We start from the raw sequence: 22635 nt of genomic DNA on the forward strand, positions 1-22635 counted from the left end.
GCCATTTTATAAGAAAGAGCTAAGTTTTTGTACAGTAAGAAAAGATTGGAAGGTCTTAGGGGACAGATCCATGGATCAGTACTGTAGCAATAGAACAAACACTGAAAATTCTGGGGACAATCCAAAATCACTGTGTCAGAAGATGGTTCAAGGACCAGTATCAATTAGCATCAAAAGTTTTCACCGATTCTTAGCAAAAATGAGGATAGTGGAGATGATGTAACACATGGGGGCGGGCATACACACACACAATTATTATCCCAGTTCTAAGACACGTGACATTGACTAAGACATCAATATAATAACAGTGTTTCAGGAAAGCACTATTATATTAAAGCCTGATTTCAAAAATATTAAAATGTGAATTGAAAATTATGGTATATATTAGTGTAATGCTTTCTTGGTGCCTAAATTAAATCTTTACTTCTTTTCTGATATTAAATGTCTTTTCTTTTACAACATAATGGTGACAGAAAATGATAGTCAGATTTTTTTTTTAGTGTCCTAAAAGGCTGGCAACCTGATGATGGGCTCCCAATTTCCCCCCCCCCCAATTTTACCAATCATAAATCTCAAAAAAAAATCTGGGTCCCAATCACCTTCCATCTAGGACTACAAAAACACTTCTATTAATTCAGTCCAGTCTACCTAAAAATATCCCAAAATAAAGAATCTCTTGCTTAGCTACCCTACTGGTGGCCAGCAATCCTCAAGGGAAAAAAAATTTTTTTCCTTGTGCCGAGCTGAAGTCTGCCTTCCTCCCCACACCCACCGTGACTTCCACGCATTGGCAAGTCCTATGCCCTGGAATAATGCATCCATCAGAATGGGATGGGTAAAACAGAAAACAAAAACCAAAAAAAAACCCCATCTGTTTGAAGGCATTAGACAACTAGTAAGATAGCCAAGACTGCAGAGAAGCCGTGATGGTCAGTTTTATACAGCAACCCTCGAGACTACAGTCCTAGTTATTCAGTCAAACACTAATCTGCGTGTTACTGTGAAGGTATTTGGTGGATGTGATTAAAGTCTTTAATCATTTTAGTTTAAGTAAGGAAGATTATCCTAGATAATGTGGGTGGGCCTGATCCAACCAACTGAAAGGCTTTAAGGGCAGAACTGAGGTTTCTCTGAGGAAGAAGAAATTTGACTGGAATGCGGCTTCAACTCCTGCCCAAGAGTCCCAGCCTGCCGTTCCTGATGGCCTAGTCCAGTCTCCACAATGTATACACCAACTCCCTTCAATAAGCAGCTTAATATATACATGTGTATATTTATATACAAGTAGATAGATGACATAGATTATTTTGATGATATATAAATACTACACAGAACCATACTCCATAGTTAAAACCGTACTTCAAAGAAAACTTCAGGACCAAGTGGCCTGACTAGCAAATTCTTTCATGCCTTTAAGGAAGAAATTACATCAATCTTATACAAACGCTTCCAGAGAACAGAAAAAGAGGGTCTATATCCCAATTCATTTTCTGAGGCCAGCATAATACTGACCCAAAACTTGACAAGAACATTACCAAAAAGCATTACAGATGACTTTTTCTCATAAGCACAAAATCCTATACAAATTATTAAAAAATCAAACCCAGATACATCAAAAAGGATAATACATATGGCAAAGGTTGACTTAACATTCTAAAATCAATATAATTCACCACATTGAAAGGCTAAAACAGTTTTAGAATAATAACTAAAATAGCATGAAACAGTATTGATAAACTAGACTTAAAAAGGGCAGGTTGAGGGCCTCCCTGGTGGCGCAAGTGGTTGAGAGTCCGCCTGCCGATGCAGGGGATACGGGTTCGTGCCCCGGTCTGGGAGGATCCCATATGCCGCGGAGCGGCTGGGCCCGTGAGCCATGGCCGCTGAGCCTGCGCGTCCGGAGCCTGTGCTCCGCAACGGGGGAGGCCACAACAGTGAGAGGCCCGCGTACCGCAAAAAAAAAAAAAAAAAAAGGGCAGGTTGAAACAATAAATATAGTCACAGAATAAAAGATTAAAAATATAAACAACTATTCTCCCTTAATTGTAGGCTTATCATATGTGATTTTTAAAAATTGTTTTATTGAGTATGCCAAAGTCTCTAAAATGAATGTGTTATTACTTTTAAAATGAGAAAGGAAAATGTATCTGTAAAAACAGGGAACTCTTCAAGAAAATGTTGGAGTATTTTTAAAGCTTAGGACAGTTTAAAAGAAATTTTTTAAAGTTTCAGAAGAAAATGATATATTACTAAAGAGATTTGGACATTTTTCCGTCTAGATTAAAGAAGAAATATTAGGAATATAAGACAAATTAGGAATTCAGGTTAAAAACATGAAATAGTTTCTCAAGCAGATTATTCAATAGGATGACAGAATAATCTTGGTAGCTTTAAATCCAACACAAGGGCTTAATGTGGAGGCATGGTGTGCTTCTTAGGGTACTCAACAGCAAGCATGGTTCTAAGGAACAGGTAGAAGGTAGGACAGGTGGGTAGGCACAGGATAAAGAATGATGCTCAAATCCCAAGTCAGAGGGTGCTCAACAATAAGGGCAATGGAACATTCAGATTACCTGACATTTAATGCCCTAAACAGATTGTTATGAGCTAAATTAAATTGTGTTTCCCTCAAAATTCATATGTTGAAGTCCGTTACCCTAAATCCTCAGAATGTGACTGGAAATAGGGCCTTAAAGAGGTGATTAAGATTAAATGAAGTCATTAGGGTGGGCCCTAATCCAATACAAATGGTGTCCTTTTAAGTAGAGGAGATGAGGACACATACAGGCACAGAGGGAAGACTGACCATGTGAAGACACAGGGAGGAGAAGGCAGCCACCTCCAAGCCAAGGAGAGAGGCCTTGGAAGAAACCAACCCCGCCAACACCTTGAACTTGGGCTTCCAGCCTCCAGGATTGTGGGAAAATAAATTTCTGTTGTTTAAGCCACACAGTCTGTGGTACTTTGTTAGGGCAGTCCTAGCAAACGAATACACAGATGCAACTGCAAAAATTAAATTTTACCCTCTCCCACAGAAAAAGAGATTTAGGGCAAAAACACTGAAGGCGTCTTACATGGTTTTAAGGTATGGACTGTGATCTTCATATAGAAGTGTAGATCATTAGCTGTTTTATTCTAAGGAAGGTGAACTTTCTTTAATAATCTTCTTAACCAAATCATGTCACAGATCTTTCTACTACACCCCAGTGCTTTCCAAAATGTTAGTAAGCCCCGCCCCCATGTTATAGTAAGAAGAGAGATAAAGTTTAATTTATATCTATACTTATCATAAAAGCCTTAATATTTCAACGCTGGAAAGGACAATCTGAATCTAAATAAAATATCTTCTTAAATTAAAATATTAAAAAAAAAAATGTTAACAGCCAGCATCTCCTGGGAACTCACAATAGTCAGGTGCAAATCAAAGCATTTTACATAAATTAACCCAATCCTAATAACCCTCTGAGGTAGGTACTATTACAACCTCTTTTTCGGAGACATAGAAACTGATGAATATCCAAGCTAGTAAATGAAGGCACTAAGACTTAAACCCAGTTAAAATTGGCTACAAAGCCCACATTCTTAACCACTGCCCAATGAAGTATAATGAGGGCACCATTGAGCATAAATTGTAATGGCTTTGGAGTCAGTTTAAATTTGAACGCTGGCTCTGCCACTTACACAGTGTATGACTTTGGGCAAACTTAAGCTCTTTGTGTCTTAGATTCCTTGGCTATAAAATGGAGATAATTAAATGAGGCAATGGATGTAAAAACATTTAGCACAGTGTCTGGAACATAACAATGTCTACTAATTACTAAGTCCTTACTATTTCTAATTCTACTTTCATGAATATACAAGAACAATCCAACAATGTCTACTTTGGGATGGACTTCCCTGGTGACACAGTGGTTAAGAATCTGCCTGCCAATGCAGGGGACACGGGATTGAACCCTGGCCCGGGAAGATCCCACATGCCACGGAGCAACTAAGCCCGTTCGCCACAACTACTGAGCCTGCGCTCTTGAGCCCATGAGCCACAACTACTGAGCCCCCGAGCCACAACTACTGAGCCTGCGTGCCTAGAGCCGGTGCTCCACAACAAGAGAAGCCACTGCAATGAGAAGCCCGCACCCCTCAACTACTGAGCCCGCACTCCACAACAAGAGAAGCCACCACAATGAGAAGCCTGCACCCCTCAACAAAGAATAGCCCCCACTCACCGCAACTAGAGAAAGCCTGCGCATAGCAACAAAGACCTAACACAGCCAAAAAAATAAATAAAATTAAATAAAAATTAAAAAAAAAAAAAAGAATCCACCTGCCAATGCAGGGGACACGGGCTCGAGCCCTGGTCTGGGAAGATCCCACATGCCGCGGAGCAACTAAGCCCATGCGCCACAACTACTGAGCCTGTGGTCTAGAGCCCGCATGCCACAACTACTGAAGCCCACACGCCTAGAGCCTGTGCTCTGAAACAAAGAGAAGCCCACGCACTGCAACGAAGAGTAGCCCCTGCTCGCCGCAACTAGAGAAAGCCCAGGCGCAACAACAAAGACCCAATGCCACCAAAAATAAATAAATATATTTAAAAAAACAAAAAAAAAAATGTCTACTTTGGGGACTCTAAGCAAAAATAGCAAAGGGTTCTTTTCTTTCATCCATACTTCTTTCCTTCCTATGATTCCAGAAATGCATATACTATTCCAATAATCTCATTTCTCATAAGAAGTATATTGAATCAGATTAGCAGTTAGATCAGTCTTATATTCTGTCTCCCACAGAGATACCTAATAACTTGGGTAAGGACAACAGTACAGTTATGCGACAACTTCAAAAGATTCCGGACATTGCTCAAACATCTAACATTTAATAAAAATTCACCAATGTACTTACTTTAGCCTTTACCGAATTAAAAAAAAATACCAAGTTCATAACATTTCTTGGGATTACAAGATAACTATTTGCTCTTATTTGTTCTATTACTACTTATTCCAAGTTTCAGAGTTCCTTATTTTAGTGTTCCCAATCTTCCTGATTTATGTGGTTAGAAAATACTCTCCTTCAATCTCCATTTTTCCAAATACTGCTTCTGTACTCATGTGAAAGTCTCTCAGTTTTCTTTATCTACTTATAACTGAACTTCTCTAAGCCTTTTCCATTTTTGAAGCATTTTTCTTGAGATGATTTAGTGGAAAGAACACTGGGCTAGGAGCCAGGAGTCCTCACTCTGCCGTCTCATCTCTCAGATTCCTCATCTTATAAGGCAAGAGGGGCTTCCCTGGTGGCGCAGTGGTTGAGGGTCCGCCTGCTGATGCAGGGGACGCGGGCTCGTGCCCCGGTTCGGGAGGATCCCACGTGCCGCGGAGCGGCTGGGCCCGTGAGCCATGGCCGCTGGGCCTGCGCGTCCGGAGCCTGTGCTCCGCAGCGGGAGAGGCCACGGCAGTGGGAGGCCCGCGTTCCGCCAAAAAAAAAAAAAAAAAAAGGCAAGAGGATTGCAATAGATAAATTTGTAATAGATTCCCTTATAGCTCTAAGCCTCATATTTCCATGACTCTGGGTCTTCCAACTAGAAATCATTCAGTATGCCAACAATTTCCCTAAACTTTACTCCAGTTAGCCAAGGAGGAGTAGGCATGTTCAGATTCAGGGGCAGAGGAAGACACAATAATCGGAAAGCCCAGGGCTATAGAAGGAAAGACATGGTATTTTGTGAATCAACAGAAAAAGATTAGTAAGAAAAATGAGATGCCAAGAAGAAACCAAAGACAGAAAAAAAGTCAGAAACACACAGTCTAACTCTAATCTCATCCCTACACATCTATGTGAAGAACTAAGAAACAAAAAGCTTTGGGAGCACAGGTTATCCAGCCCTCATATCTACCTCAAAGGAGCAAGGCAACTCTATGACATCTTTGCAATGTTGTTGCTAAAATGGCCTACTACAGTGCTTTGCACAAAACAGGCATTACTGGGGTATCTGATGACTGAATTAATGTTCAGATGACCTGAAAGCCCTCATAAATGCTACTGGTACTGCTACATACCAGGAAATTTGAGAGCTCAAGGCAATGGGAAATACAAGGCACTGGCTGTCCTGGTTCTAAGGGAAAGGAGACTAAATTAGTTGGGAGGGGGTAAGATTTGGCCTAATGGCATAATTTATGAGCTGATGCTACTGGAAGCAGCTCCCAGAAGGTAAAAGGACAGATTAACAGGCACGGACCATCTCTAAGGCAATATTATAATATGTATGAAAGTATTTCCTACCCTGGTGTCAGAGTCCAAGAAAGCACTATCTTTTCTAAAGTTTCCTTCCAAAGAGTCAGATCTTCTTGGCTTATGATTGGTTAGGGGGCAGGGGAGAGTAAATCAATAAAGGGATAAGGAAGTTGGGCAGTTCTAAAAATTCTCAGGCCAGCCCTAGTTTGGTGTTTATCAAAGTGTGGTCCCTGGATCACCAATAACAGACCAAGGGAGGGTGTGCTTGCTTAATTAAAATGCAGACTCAGAAACCCATCACTGATCTCCAGAATCAAATTTCTGGGAGAGGTACAAATCAAAACCACATGAGATATCACCTCACACCTGTCAGAACAGCTATCATCAAAAAGAACACAAATAAAACATGTTGGCAAGGATGTGGAGAAAAAGGAACCCTCGTACACTGCTGGTGGGAATGTAAATTGGTGCAGCCACTGTGGAAAACAGTATGGAGGTTTCTCAAAAAACTAAAACAGAACTACCATATGACCCAGCAATTCTACTCCTGGCTATATATCTGAAGAAAACAAAATCACTATTTGGAAAAGATACATGCACCCTAATGTTCACAGCAGCATTATTTACAATTACCAAGATATGGAAGCAACCTAAGTGTCCATCAACAGATGAATGGATAAAGAAGATGTAGGATACACACACACACACACACACACACACACACACACACACACACACACACACACACACACAATGGACTACTACTCAACCATAAAAAAAGAATGAAATTTTGCCATTTGCAGCAACATGGATGGACTTGGAGGGCATTATGCTAAGTGAAAAGTCAGAGAAAGACGAATACTGTGTGATATCACTTACATGTGTTATCTAAAAAAAATACAACACACCAGTGAATACAACAAAAAAGAAGCAGACTCACAGACAGAGAAAAAACAAGTGGTTACCAGGTGGAGGTGGAATAATATAGGGCTGGGGGAGTGGGAGGTACAAACTATTGGGTGTAAGGCTCAAGGATGTACTGTACAGCACGGGGAGTAAAGCCAGTATTTAGTAATAATTGTAAATGGAAAGTAACCTTAAAAATTGTATAAACAATTCTAAAAATTATAAAAAAAATTTCTGGGAGGGGTGTTGGTACTTTTAAGGAGCAAACTTATGTTTGAGAACTACTGTCCCAGAATTTGGGTCGGGGTGTGTGGAAGAGGAGTTAAGGGTGGAGTTCTTCAACCAGATTCTTCAAATTCAACTGCTATAACTACAACATTGGGGGACCATTAAAAAAAAGAACTTTAATTTCTCAGGTAACAGCTGCAGCTAGTTGTTTAACAGCTAACAGGGGCACAATTAAAGAGCCTGGAAAATTCATTTTCATAAACTGGTTAAACAGTTTCCCAGTCTGTTTATCCTGTTAGTTTGTTCACTGGTTTCTCGTTTAAAAATAAATCGGATCAATCCAGGAATTTTCAGAAAGAATCACAAACTCTAAAATAGAAGAGTTTTTTTTTTTTTTGATAGTGCAGAACTAGGCTCTTAAACCTGAAAACACTGAACGCTATAAAAAGTAAGGATTTAAAAGAAAATTACCAGTTCAGGCTCCCCCAGCTCTTTTGCGCTCAGAGGCACTGATGAAAGCTAGTAATTTGTGGGTGGCAAAGAAGGAAGACTGAAGCAGGGGTGCAAAGAGCAAGAAGTCCGACCAACTACCTAATTTTTAATGAATTCAATTAACTGCCAGAAAAAACACATCTGCAAATGTTTTATCAATAAACCCTCCGGGGCTTTCATCATTCCCCTTCTGTTGGGATTAAAAACACCAAAGGCCTGCAGGAAAGTCAAGTTATACTTTAGTTGTCCCCACGACTGTGTTGACGATTTCCACACAAGGCGACCCCCCTTCTTCCCCGGATTACCAAGCTTTACCCTCACCACGGAAACTGGCGCCTGGAACCCATTTGCCAACGTTGTGCCTCGAGATGACTGTAGCCCCGCGAGCTTTCAAACTGGGGGTCCGACCCGGCGGGCTGCCGCCCGAGCGGCGTCCTGAGGAGTCGGTCCCCTACCCCCGACACAAAGGCACCTTCCGGGGCCAGGCCCGCTGCCGCACTCGGCCCGCCGGGTCTTCGAGGCGAACGGTCTCGTGCCGCCACTTACCTGAAGCTCCCCGCCGCGCTCTCGCGCTCGGGGGCCGAATCCGCCCGGGAGGCGCGCGCACACGGCGCCGCGAGCAGCCGCCCCTTGGACGGCCCGGGCCGCAGCGGCGCACGCCCCCCAGCCCCCGCCCCGGCCCGCGCGGCCACGCAGCTGAGTCACCCGGCGCTTCACGTTAAGAGTCCCCCCTCGGCGCGCGGAGCACGCCGGGAAGGCCGGGCTCCGGCCAGCCCCCTGGGCAGCGCGGCGCAGGGTGTCCCTTTTCCTTCCCGACACGCCCCACCGTCCCACGGAGGACGCTCTCACTGCTGTACAGCCACGGTAGATCGATTTCTGAGCTGCGGATACCCTCTTTCAATTATTAAAAGTCTGAAAGGAAAAGTTAGTAGTTATCTGAATTGTGAAACAAGCTCGCGCAGCCCCGGGACAGCCAGTGCTTTTAGAAAATTGTGGAGCCCGGATCTTTACCTACGTTTGGGGGGAGGAGGTAGTGAGAATAATGGAGTTCCTTAAACACCTTTTGCTTGGAAATCCCTCTCCTGGATATGCATTCTGACCTAGAGGAGGGGGAAAACTCCACGTTTTTCTCAAACCTTGAGTTTAAGGAAACTACATAGTATAGCAAACAAAGCTGAATTACACATTTTTAATCAACCTGAAGCAAATTATTGGAAAATTAGTTGTGTTACTAGTAAAATATTTCAACACTCAAAAAATTATCTATGTATAGTCCATGACCTATAAAGCGTAAAAGGAAAGAAATAGCATCAGTCCTTTCTGTCATGATTTCTACTGGTTTTTGTACTTTTAAAAGTTATACTAGTTAAATAAAAAGTTATACTAAATAAAAAGTTATACTGATTATGCAAACTTTTGTTTTAAAATTGTTGAAAACCAATTAAGTTAATAATAGCACGATTTCTTAAATTTTGAGCCAACTTCTTTTTCATTACTTAAGAGTCTAAAAACTAATTTGGGGCTAATGATTATGATTAGGTTTGAAATGGAAGGAATATAAGAAAATATCTCATTCCAGTAGGTTGCAAATGGTTGCCAGATACTTGTATAGTAAAATTGCCTCATTAAGAGCAACAACTTAAAAAAACTGAAGCTATAAATTTGTTCATTGTAATTTTATCTTTTGACCTGATGAAGTAATCCAGAGCATCTGACAGAAACTCCTGACAAGTCTGTCTACTTATTGGACCCTTACCTTAAAAAAACTCATGGGCTTCCCTGGTGGCGCAGTGGTTGAGAGTCCGCCTACCGATGCAGGGGACACGGGTTTGTGCCCCGGTCCGGGAAGATCCCACATGCTGCGGAGCGGCTGGGCCCGTGAGCCATGGCCGCTGAGCCTGCGCGTCCGGAGCCTGTGCTCCGCAACGGGAGAGGCCACAACAGTGAGGGGCCCGCGTACCGCAAAAAAAAACCAAAAACCCAAACTCATGATTCCTTAAGGACAAATATTGTATGACTCGAGTCGGAGTCAATCACAATTCTCGCAAGGCAACTTTTATCAACCTCGTGGCTTTTTGTCTTTGTAAGCCTATGATTCTTTTTCTTCCCAGGAACACTCCTTTAGGGTTACCCAAATCTGTGTCTCCCTAACTGCAATTCTTAAGACCCCAAATAAACTTTTCTTATCTGCAGCCTCCTGCATTATTTTTTGGTTGACACCTGGGAGATAGATTTTACTACTCAGATTCACAAATGAGGAAAACAAGACATAAACAAGTAAAGTGACTAAGGTCATTAAACTACTAAGTGGTGCTGGTGGGCTAACTCAGACCATCTGACCCCAGAGTTCTTGCTCAGCAGCTCCACCTAACTGCTTCCAGGTGAACTGAGCACTTCCAGGTGAACTGAGCACTTCCAGGTGGCTCCTTAAATGTCATCAGCTGTTAACACAAACTAACTAATTTAAGATTGACTTATCTTAGAATGAAAATATTTTAAAAGTAATAGCTATTATCAATTATCATATAAAAAACTAATTATCCTTTCTGCATACTACTTCATATGTAGTAAATATAAAAACCCCCAAAATCCCAAGATTTTTGAACTCTCTCAAAATAATTACATTTGCAAAAACAATTTTTTAAATGCTTTAGGTTGTATAATCTCTACATCACTGCAGACATATCAAATGAGACTTTTTGAAAGAATAATTACTTTTGTTTGGAAGTCCAAAATTGTGCTCAAATATAGATGAAATATAAATACAGATGTAAATTATTTAATTTTTGACTTTTTAGAGGGCGGCCAGAAACCTGTGTATTGACCCAAAGTAGATTCACAAGAATCTTTTTCACTTCACTTTCATCAGTTCACCTTCATTAACAATCTCTTCAAGAAAGTCACAAAGCTTTATGACCAGCAGGAAACAGACTGGACCTTGAGTACATAATCAACCAGAGAGGCAAGAATTTTAAGTTTCTAGTGGCTGGAATTTTCTACTAAATCTTTATTAATGTACATCTGCTTTACATAAAACTTCACCATGGCTTTTAGTCTCATTTATAGGGATTGTTTCATCTGCAAATTCAACAAACATATAGCCACAGTCCAAAGGTGTAGGACCCCAAGAGAGTTACATAGATGGTGATTGCAGGATCTCTCCTCTAAGGGAACTTAAAAATGTTAAGTTTGGTTATTTGGGTAACCAAATAGGAGATAAGGGGAAGTGAATCTACATCAAAATATTCCACTTAAGTAAAAAAGAAATGATAGAATATCCCACTTTTGCAAGCCCCTGTGAATTAATAGATATAGGCATTATGCATCAACAGCTCCTAAGATCATAAAAAGAGAGAGAACTAGACATTATGTGCCTGAGGGAAGACCACACCACCACCTAAAATGCTGCTACAGGGATCGAACCTAAATCGGGTCTAGACTTGAGATCCAGCTGCCAATTCGTAGGAAACAGAGAACAGAGGGACAGGTTGAACTGCACCGTGATCACGCAATCTGCAAAGTCCTGACTGGAGACCCTATAGGTCAAAAGACCTCTTTTCTTCAGGAGAAAAATTGTAAAGTTAAAAAAAAAAAGACAAAAGATATCTCAAGTTTTTAAAAAGTGTATATATTTGTGTAGGGAGGAAACTATTTTGTCTGTGGGAGAACATTTGGGTGGTAAAACCATGTAAGAGAAAGGAAGTGAAATGTTTACTGTAAAGATTAGGATAATGGTTACTTATTCACTGCCATTGTTGGTGGTGAAACAGTTGTGACTGGGAAGTGACTACAGAAGGGGCTTCCAAGGGTAGGTAGGGAAGTTGTTTTTGACCTGGTGGTAGTTACAAGGGTGTTTGCCTTAGAATAAGTGATTAAGGCAAACATTTTCTTTGTGTTGTCTCCTGTGTCTGTGGGTTTTTTTGTGCTAAAAAAAATTTTTTTTTTTTTTTTTTTTTGCTGTACGCGGGCCTCTCACTGCTGTGGCCTCTCCCGTTGCGGAGCACAGGCTCCGCGGCCATGGCTCGCGGGCCCAGCCGCTCCGCGGCATGTGGGATCTTCCGGGATCAGGGCACGAACCCGTGTCCCCTGCATCGGCAGGCGGACTCTCAACCACTGCGCCACCAGGGAAGCCCTAAAAAAATTTTTTAAAGAAAAAGTTTGGAGCTAGAGGCCAGTCCTACCCAAGAGCTGAAATATATTTTCTTCACACTGAGCTATTTGCAAATGTATCCATTTGGTTTCCTGGGAAAATATCAATATTAAGGTTAAATTACTTTAAAAAGAAAAATAAATGCTTTTTAAAACTTTTGAAAGATATTCCACATTGTAATATAATTGGGGAATTTAATTTAGATATTGTCCTCTTTTTAGAAGGTAATGGACATGTCGGTAGTAGAGTGTATTTTGAGTGTTAGAGAAAAGGGGTAAAATGGAATGATGAAAGGTAAGGATACTAAAACAATTTCTTGAAGCTTAATGGTTAAATTCCAATAACTGTCAGGAGAGTAATCTGTTAACATTTCCCATTGTGATTTTGTTGGGGGCATGAGCTCCCTCCCTTTCCCACCCACATGCCAAGACAATTCATCTCAGAATTCTATTACTTTTTTAAATTTTTATTTTATTATTTATTTATCTTTGGCTGCATTGGGTCTTGGTTGCTGCGTGGGCTTTCTCTAGTTGCGGAGAGTGGGGACTACTCTTGGTTGCAGTGCGCGGGCTTCTCATTCCAGTGGGTTCTCTTGTTGCAGAGCACAGGCTCTAGGCGCGTGGGCTTCAGTAGTTGTGGCACACGGGCTCTAGAGCACAGGCTCAGTAGTTGTGGCTCATGGGCTTAGTTGCTCCACGGCGTGTGGGATCTTCCCGGACCAGGGCTCGAACCCGTGTCCCCTGCATTGGCAGGCGGACTCTTAACCACTGTGCCACCAGGGAAGTCCCTCTATGACTTTTAAAAAGTACATAGAATAGAATGCTCAACTTGAGATTCAAGAATCAAATAAACTTCTGTAAATAGAAGTCCTGTGGGGTTCAGAATGGGGAGTCAGAAAATGTACATGTTAGCCGGGGCTTCAGCAGGGGCTGTGTGTAAAGTGATGATATGTTCATCTCTCATTACTCTTGTTATCAGTTTACAAACAGACTCTGACCTTCCAATCTGGTGCACCAGCTCTGACCACTCACAGTGCCCCTGTTTACGAACACACAAGTCTCATTCTTTTTCTTTTTTAATTTATTTATTTGGCTGTGTCAGGTCTTAGTTGTGACATGCGGGATCTTTCGTTGTGGCACGTGGCCTCTTCGTTGCAGTGTGTGGGCTTCAGAGGGCTCAGTAGTTGAGGCCCGTGGGCTTAGTTGCCCCACAGCATATGGGACTTTAGTTCCCCTACCAGGGATCAAACCCACATCCCCTTCACTGGAAGGTGGATTCTTAACCACTGGACCACCAGGTAAGTCCCCACAAGTCTCATTCTTGAACCCAATACTGAGAATGCTGGGAAGTTTTGTTTTTTTTGTTATCCTTACATGTGTTTTAAATAAACTGCATTTATGAGGGGCTTTCCTGGTGGTGCAGTGGTTAAGACTCTGCAATCCTAATGCAGGGGGCCTGGGTTGGATCCCTGGTAGGGGAACTAGATCCCACATGCATGCTGCAACTAAGAGTTTTTGCATTCCACAACTAAGGAGCCCACCTGCCACAACTAAAAGACCCAGCACAACCAAATAAATAAATAAATACATATTTTAAAAAACCAACAACAACTGCATTTGAAAAAGCAAACAAAAAGACAAGCCCCAAAATATACATTCTTCAAACTAGGATTTGAACCAGTGACATTTAGGCTCACAAAACAGATTCCAGTCACCCACTGAGCCAACACATAAAACTTCCAGGTTCTTTTACTTTGCTCAAATCACACTTCCTCCTTTCGCCAAACTTTCAATAACTGAAAAAAAGACAAGATCTGTTTACCAAAGCACGTGTCCTGGCCCCTTACCTTTGCTCTCTGAGAAACTTTGTAATGAAAAACAAACAGATAAACAATAAGATAAATAATAGGAACTAGGCAAATTCAGAAAGGTTTCTTCTGCTTGTCAGCAAGGAGCCCAAACAAACTGTTCTCCTTGCTTATCTGGAGTTGTGACGCCTACCTGGAAATAAGCCAGCGTTTGTGAATGTACAAGGTACATGAAAAGGAAGTATAGAAACATGAAGTGGCATCAGATTCATAACGCAGTATGATGTGGTGAAAAAACAAAAAACAAAACATTGGAAAAAGAGCCAGATGTCCTCAGTTTGAAGCCATTCCACCAGTTACCAACTGAGCAAGTCACCCATAAGCTTGGGTTTCCCAATCTGTAAGATAACTGACCTACCTCTGCCATGAGGATGTGAAAGGAAGAAAACATAATCAAAATGTATATGAAAGTATTTTATAACCTCAAAGCACTAGAAAATTTTAAGGCTCTATTAGTATTAATGTTATATACACACTCCATCCAAACCAACATTATCTTTAAAAGGAACACCGAAAGACTTTTTTGTGAGATAAAATTGACTTCCTTAATGTCAATTGTAAATTGTTTGTATATCAAAATATACTGGTTTATACACTACCATGCGTAAAATAGATAGCTAGCAGGAACATGCTATAAAGCACAGGAAACTCAGCTTGGTGCTCTGTGATGACATAGATGGGGATGGTGGGAGTGGGAGGGAGGTCCAAGAGGGAGGAGGTATAGGTATACATATAGCTGATTCAATTCATTGTACAGCAGAAACTAACACAACATTGTAGAGCAATTATACTCCAATAAAATATATATATATGTTTCCTTAGCATTTATGATGCAGTTTGAATGAAAATAAAAATATTTTATAGTGAAAAGATATTTTCAATATTTCCTCCTTTTATTCATAATCACAGACAATAGTTATTATTTTAAAGATAATTTAACATCTTTTCTTTTTTTTTTTTTTGCAGTACACGGGCCTCTCACTGTTGTGGCCTCTCCCGTTGCGGAGCACAGGGTCCGGATGCACAGGCTCCGGATGCACAGGCTCAGCGGCCATGGCTCACGGGCCTAGCCGCTCCGCGGCATGTGGGATCTTCCCAGACCGGGGCACGAACCCGTGTCCCCTGCATCGGCAGGCGGATTCTCAACCACTGCGCCACCAGGGAAGCCCCTCTTAGCGTTTTTTTTTTTTTTTTAATGGAACAGTAAGTACCCTCATAGATTCTAATTCTTAAGAGGTTGCAAACACACACACACACACACACACACACACACACACACACACTCCTAGGCTGGATCTGGAAGGAATTATTAGGAATTACTGCGTCCTTCCTTAGCTGCTCTTTGATTTTTAATCACATGATAGTAATATATGAACAAGGTTGAAGAGAGCAATTTCAAGCTTTGAAATTCTAGGATTCCTTAGAAAATCTACCCTTTGGGCCTCATGTTTCCCTTTTAGAAATTCCATTCTTTAGGATTCAGTCATGAAATGCCAAATGTGAAAGGGGCCTTACAAATCATCAGTGCCAAGTTTTTCACTTGATGAGAAGGAATCTAAGGTCTTAAGAGGATCAGTGACCAACGCATGATTGTGCTTTATTTTCTTTCAAGTTTGCCCAAAATGCTCATTGTAAACTGATTCTACTTGGAGAGAAATATATATGGCAAGGTGGGTCAGGAAGTGGAATTTGGCCTAGGCTCCAAAAGTTCCGAAAGATGACCTTGGTTACATGTGAAAATATTGTCTGTCCAAGTAAGGAGACTTTTGAAGATCTGAAGGTCATGGAGGACATTTCTTTTTTTTTTTTTTAAGGTTTATTTTGGGGGGCCGCTCTGCGTGGCTTGCGGATTTTTGTTCCCAGACGCTCGGCAGTGAGAGTGCAGAGTCCTAACCACTGGACTGCCAGGGAAATCCTGAACATTTCCTTTTTTTGAAAAGGTATAAAATAAGGGTGGTTGGGGCTTCCCTGGTGGCGCAGTAGTTAAGAATCTGCCTGCCAATGCAGGGGACACGGGTTCGAGCCCTGGTCCGGGAAGATCCCACGTGCCACGAGGCAACTAAGCCCGTGCGCCACAACTACTGAGCCTGCGCTCTAGAGCCCACGAGCTGCAACTACTGAAGCCTGCTGCCTAGAGCCTGTGCTCCGCAACAAGAGAAGCCACCGCAGTGAGAAGCCCACACACTGCAATGAAGAGTAGCCCCTGCTCACCACAACTAGAGAAATACGGCGCACAGCAATGAAGACCCAATGCAGCCAAAAAAGGAAAAAAAAAAAAGAATAATAAAAGAATAATAATAATAAGGGGGTGAAACTCTTCTACCCAGAACCACTGAACCACTGAAAAGTCAAAGGAGAGTCACACATAATTAAAAAGCAACTTAATTTAGTTTTTAATGTGTTATTAAAATAGCTCCTAAAAATTAAGTACACATACAGATATATTTTTACATTTTAAAATTATTTAAATGCTAAAAACAGGATAAATTTCTATAAATAATACACTTTCAATAAACATAATAAATAACTATTTATTATGTCTAGCTAAGAAGGAGAAATCCCAATTAAGGAGAAGGGGAAAGGAGAGAAAAAGGAAAGGGGGAGGCAATATCAAATTAAAAAGAAAAAAGGGGGAAGGAAAAAGGAAAGGAGAGAAGTATAGGAGGAGAAAATTAGAGTTAGGGAGAAGGAAAAGAGAGAATGACAAAGAGGTAGGAAAGGAGAAGGAAGAATCAGAAAGGGAGAGAGAAACTGGGAGTGGGAGAGGGAGGAAGCTAGTCTTAGAAGGGAGAGAAAGGCTAAGAACAAAGAATCGCAGCAGAAGCCAGGAGAGGTGAGTTAAGGGAGTTCCTTTTTTCATTCTACAAATATTTATTGCCCATCCACTGTGTGCAAGGCACTCTGATAAATTCATTTCTTGGGAGAAACAAATATGCATTACTCTGCAAAAAGAATTCATGATTTCATTTCTTTAGTAACTTTTTTTTTCTTTCTGAGAATGAAACTAATTTATGCTCCTTTAGTAAATTTGGAAAATAGGGAGTGGAATAAAGAAGCGCTAATTCTCCTTCTCTGGGAGAAAGGCAGGGTAAAAAAAGAATCTCTAATTCTAGCCTGTTGATGTTTTGCTGTCTTTTGTTTTGCACTCTTTCTGATGCTCAGTCTGAAGGGCAGCAGTTACCCAGGGAAAACTCTTCCCATGGAGATGGCAGAGGTGCGAAAGGGCAAGCAGAAACACATCAGGCTTCCTCGGGCCTAGGTTTAAAACTAGCACACTGTGACTCCTGCCCCAGTCTCATGAAACCATGGCAGAGATGTGGATGCAGGGTAAAGAAATGAGGCCAATAATCACATATATCTAATTTTATATCATATAAAAAGTATAACTCTCTAAGTATAACAAATTAAAATTTATACTTTTACCTCTCCTTGGACAATGCAAGGACCTTAGAACACTTTTTTATAGCCTTTTTTTTTTTTTTTTAAACCAGGATCCAAAGTTCACATATCGCATTTGGTTGTTTTATTTCTTTAGCCTCTTTTAATCTAGGGTAGTGTTCCCCATCTGCCCACCATTTTATCTCCCTATAATACCAATTGTAAAACAGAGATCAGTTAGCTTGCAGAATGTTCTCATGATTCTTTCAGACCTGTAACAATTTCCAAGGCCATTCTACTTTGAGGATTTCTTTGTCTTTATCTTTCAGTATATAATTTTTTACTGAATTTTAATTATTACGGTATTTTTATTTCCAGTTGCTCTTAGGTTATTTCTTCTTGTAGCATCCTGTTCTTGTTTCATGGATATATTTTTCTGATACTATGCTTTCTTTGAAGTATTTTTATGCTCCTTTCATTGTCTCTATTTCCTGTGATTCCTTTCCCTCCTGATTCTCACATGTTGAAGGTTTTTAATTTTTTTATGTTGAAGTATCTGATGATTTTTGTCCACTTATATTTTAAGAGTAAAGTCCTAAAAGCTGATTGGGTGTCCCAAGTGTGTGTTTGAGTCTTGTCAATTGAAGGGATTCACTGTAGGCTTTTCCTATGGGTCCCCTAAATGTCAGGGCTCTTTTCTGTGGCATGGTTAATTTTTCCTGAGAAGCACACTTTATTTTCTGCTTGAGAGTAGAACTTGGCTGTGAAGTTCTGTATGTGAGCAACAGAAGAGGCCTGGGTGTCTCATTTTCAGATTCAGACTTAATTCCTCTCTATTCAGTAAGATGTCTCACTCCCACTCTGATGTATGCTGGTGTCCCCACATCTAGAACTCCTCAGGCTTACTTTCTCCAGAGGTGACATTTCTTGTTTCACATGAAGGTAAAAGTAGTAGCCTGATTATATCAGGTGGAGTCGGGACCTGGGGATCTGACCACTTCTTAAACACATTTTCAAACAAATCTCTCTTTTCAATACTACACTCCTTCCATCTCCCCTCCTCTAATTTCCTCCCGTGTCTTACCTGCTTCCAATTCCTGAGTCTTTCCAGGGTCCCTTCTGGTGACCTGCCTTGCTTCTCCTTGGTTTTGTCTTCCCCACCACTTAGACGTGAACTTTCTTGGGTCTGCTAAGTCCTTTATCACCCTCCATCCATTTTCCATTTTCATGCATTGTAGTTTGGGGTGATTACCAGTTCAATAAAGATGAAATTTGTGTTTCTGGGTTTTTTTCCCTCCTTTTTATTTTTGAGGAAAGTGGTGTGGGGGAGATCTCAACTACCTTGAATTGAAAAGCCTTCACTGTTTTTATTTAGTTCTTCAAATGCCTTGAATTCTTTACTGCTGCTGGGCTTTTATATTTGGTGTCCCAGCTTTCTGAGACCTTTTTCCCTCCCTCATCTTCCCTCCTGGCCAATTCCAAGTCATCTTTTAGGTCCCTGTTTAAACATCATTCATAGATAAATCCTTCCTGACCACCCAGACTAGGTTAGGTACACTCCCCATGGTAGATTCTCATAATACCTGCCATGACTCTAATTAGTATATATGCCTATCTCCTCTGCTAGACTGTCACCTCCACAAGGGAAGGCACCATTTCTGTCTTGTTGACTGCTAGCTTCTAGGGTAATGCCTGGCATTCAGTAGGGGGTCCATATATGTTTTTCATTGTTGATAACATACATTGCTCGCTATAAAGATTTGTAGCTTAATTTATAAATTAATGTTAAATAAATTAAATAATTTAATAATTAATGTATTGCCACCACCAATAAGTAGTTATTTAGAGTTCAACAATCCTAGTTATTATAACTGTCTAGTTATTGATATGAAAACACTATAATATGGACTCTTGTCCATCTCCCAAATTTATTTTATAATGAACACTTTTTAAATTATCATGTACTGGCAATAATATAATATGTGCTCAAATCAACATATTTTATAAGTTTTCTATTCCTTCTGTTTCAAATTACCATAGACTGAGTGGCCTAAAACAACACAAATTTATTATCTTATGTTTCTGGAGGTTGAAAGTCTAAAATGAGTTGGCAGGGCTGCATTCCTTCTGGAGGCTTGAGGAGAGAATCAGTTTCCATGCATTTTTTAGCTTCTAGAGGCTGCCTGCATTCCTTGGCTCATAGACCCTTTCTACACTTGATCTTAGCCAAAAGGCTGAGAAGTGATGATAGACCCTTTCTCAAATTACTCTGACCTCTGCTTCCATCTCCTTCTCTGACTCTGACTCTCTTGCCTCCCTCTTATAAAGACCTATATGGGGCCTCCCTGGTGGCGCAGTGGTTAAGAGTCCGCCTGCCGATGCAGGGGATACGGGTTCGTGCCCCGGTCTGGGAGGATCCCATATGCCGCGGAGCGGCTGGGCCCATGAGCCATGGCCGCTGGGCCTGCACATCCGGAGCCTGTGCTCCACAACGGGAGAGGCCCCAACAGTGAGAGGCCCACATACCGCAAAAAGAAAAAAAAAAAAAAAAAAAGACCTATATGACTAGGCCAGGCCCAGATAATCCAGGATAATCTCTGCTTCTCAACAGCCTTAATTTAACCACATCTGCTAAGTCCATTTTGCCATGTAAAGGACAATATTCACAGGTTCTGGGAATTAGGATGTGGACATCTTTGGGGGGGACCATTATTCAGCCTACCACACATAGACAGCAAAATATGAATCCATAGATGAATTAGTTGCTGCAAGAAATGATAAAAACTCCACTCACATATATTTAAAACTTTATATTAGAACAACCTCTAAACAAAGTAGATAAAACAACTTTATTAAGTGAAAAATATCATAAATATATTTTGAAATAAGATACCTAATAACATAAACCAATGATTATTAAATAGACAACATATATCAGATCAACGATTGCTTAGGCTTCCATGTGCCTCCCATTATTATGCTTTCGAGAATCCTGTGATTTCCTAAAGTTTTCAGGTAGGCACAGCATTTTCTAAAGGCAGTTATACTAACAACTATATAAAAGAGCATAGTGTTTTTCTTAGATATATTTTAAAATAAATTTTAGATGAAAAATATAGTTGGTTCTCTGTATCCACTCGTTCTGCATCCTTGGATTCAACCAATTGTAGATGGAAAGTATTCAGGAAAAAAAAATTCCAGAAAGTTCAACAAGCAAAACTTTGAATTTGCTGCGGACTGTCAACTATTTACATAGCATTTGCATTATATTTATAGCTATTTACATGGCATTTACATTGTATTAGGTATTATAAGTAGTCTAGAGATGATTTAAAGTATATGGGAAGATGTGCATAGGTTATATGTAAATACTGTGCCATGTTATATAAGGTACTTGAGCATCTGTGGATTTGATATCCAAGGGGGATCCTGGAATCAATCCTCCATGGATACTGAAAGATGGCTGTATAATTAGCATTGATTATTTTTCAATAAATATCTCATAATATCCTGTAGAATTGTTTGGTAATAATTGTATTAAAATACAAACCTATTTGGGGAAAATAAAGTCCAACATTCTCGATTGTTTATATTAAAAGACCATGGTTAGGGACTTCCCTGGTGGCACAGTGGCTGGGAGTCCACCTGCCAATTCAGGGGATACAGGTTCGAGCCCTGGTTTGGGAAGATCCCACACGCTGTGGAGCAACTAAGCCCGTGCGCCACAACTACTGAGCCTGCACTCTAGAGCCCGTGGGCCACAACTACTGAGCCCACGTGCCACAACTACTGAACCCCGTCCGCCTAGAGCCCGTGCTCCACAACAAGCCACCGCAATGAAAAGCCCGAGTGCTGCAACGAAGACCCAGTGCAGCCAAAAATAAATAAACAAAATAAATAAATTTATTTTTTTAATGTAAATTTCTAAAAAAAAAAAAGAAGACCACAGTTTGGGACTTCCCTGGTGGTGCAGTGGTGAAGAATCCGCCTGCCAATGCAGGGGACACTGGTTGGAGCCCTGGTCGAGGAAGATCCTACATGCCGCGGAGCAACTAAGCCGATGCGCCACAACAACTGAGCCTGCACTCTACAGCCCTCGAGCCACAACTACTGAGCCTGCGTGTCACAACTACTGAAGCCTTCGCACCTAGAGCCCGTGCTCTGCAACAAGAGAAGCCACCGCAATGAGAAGCCCGTGCACCGCAACGAAGAGTAGCCTTCACTCGCTCCAACTAGAGAAAGCCCGTGCACAACAACGAAGACCCAACACAGCCAAAGTTTAAAAATAAATAAACTAATAAAAAAAAGACCATGGTTAGATATTTTATTCTCAGTTATCTAGCAATGTCATGTGAACACCCAGTACTGACAGTTTCACAATGTGCTGATGGGTAAGGCTGTTAGCAAGCTCTTTCAGGTAAGACTCTCGCCCCGAAACTACATCTTGATTGTCAACTTTGCCCATTTAGTAATTTAATAATTTTATCCAGGGCTGATCTGGCTCTGATGCATTTGCTGTAGAGGATATCCTTTTCCCATTGAAAAGTTTACTTGAGAAATCAAATTAAGGTTAGAAGATTGCCTGATGAGTATAATTAAAATGTCAGGCAGCCTAAGGCACTAAAAATGCCCAGGCACACACTACCCTTCATCCCACAACTCCCTCTCCCCTAATCTGGCCCAAATTACAATAATCAAAATTTGTAATAGCATTCTACACTGGAAAATGTGGTACATTTGAAAAATGATGAATCAGAATTTTACTTGATGATTTCCCCCACCTTGGTTTTTCTAGCTGAGATAGCTGCTTATTGTCTTTCTCTAAAAGCCATTTCTTTTCAATTCTTGCTTCTTCCTCTAAAGCTGCAATACCGCTTTATTGCATTTACTATCCAGTACAGTAGCCACTGGCCAAATGTAGCTACTGAGCACCGGAAATGTGGCTAGTCTGAATTGAGATGTGCTGCAAGTGTAAAATACATACCAGATTTTGAAGACTTACATTCATGAGAATATAAAATATTTCATTAATAATTATATTGACTACCTGTTGAAATGATAACATTGGGATTTATTTAGGGATACATTTGGTTAAATAAAATATATTATTAAAAAGTTTTACCTGTTCCTTTTCACTTTTTTAATGTAGCCACTAGAAAACCTAACATTACACATGTGGTTCACAAATTTTTATTGGATAGTACTCATCTGAGGCTCCTGAAGACCTACCCTGCTACCTCTTTAGTTGTTTTTTATGGTCTGACCTCTCATCCATTCCTTTACTTCCTGGTAACTGCTTAGATTTACAAGGTAAAATAGCAAGTGAAACTCTGTGGCCAACCTTTAGAATAAGATAATTAAATGCACTAATAGACAATGAAAAGCTTCAATT

At 40.7% G+C, this 22635-nt stretch overlaps 1 protein-coding gene across 3 annotated transcripts in view; it reads right to left on the bottom strand.

The window, feature by feature from the left end:
* KCTD20 (potassium channel tetramerization domain containing 20) overlaps window positions 1-8509 on the bottom strand; it is a 28892-nt gene extending 20383 nt beyond the window's left edge. For 2 of the 3 annotated variants that reach the window (XM_060109620.1, XM_060109618.1), the window contains exon 1: window positions 8395-8509. The gene's annotated coding sequence lies outside the window, so the exon portion shown is untranslated. The other variant, XM_060109619.1, reaches the window with a different exon arrangement.
* Between the last annotated feature and the right edge of the window lie 14126 nt (window positions 8510-22635).

Source organism: Mesoplodon densirostris, chromosome 10, assembly GCF_025265405.1.
Source record: "Mesoplodon densirostris isolate mMesDen1 chromosome 10, mMesDen1 primary haplotype, whole genome shotgun sequence".
NCBI lineage: Eukaryota > Metazoa > Chordata > Mammalia > Artiodactyla > Ziphiidae > Mesoplodon > Mesoplodon densirostris.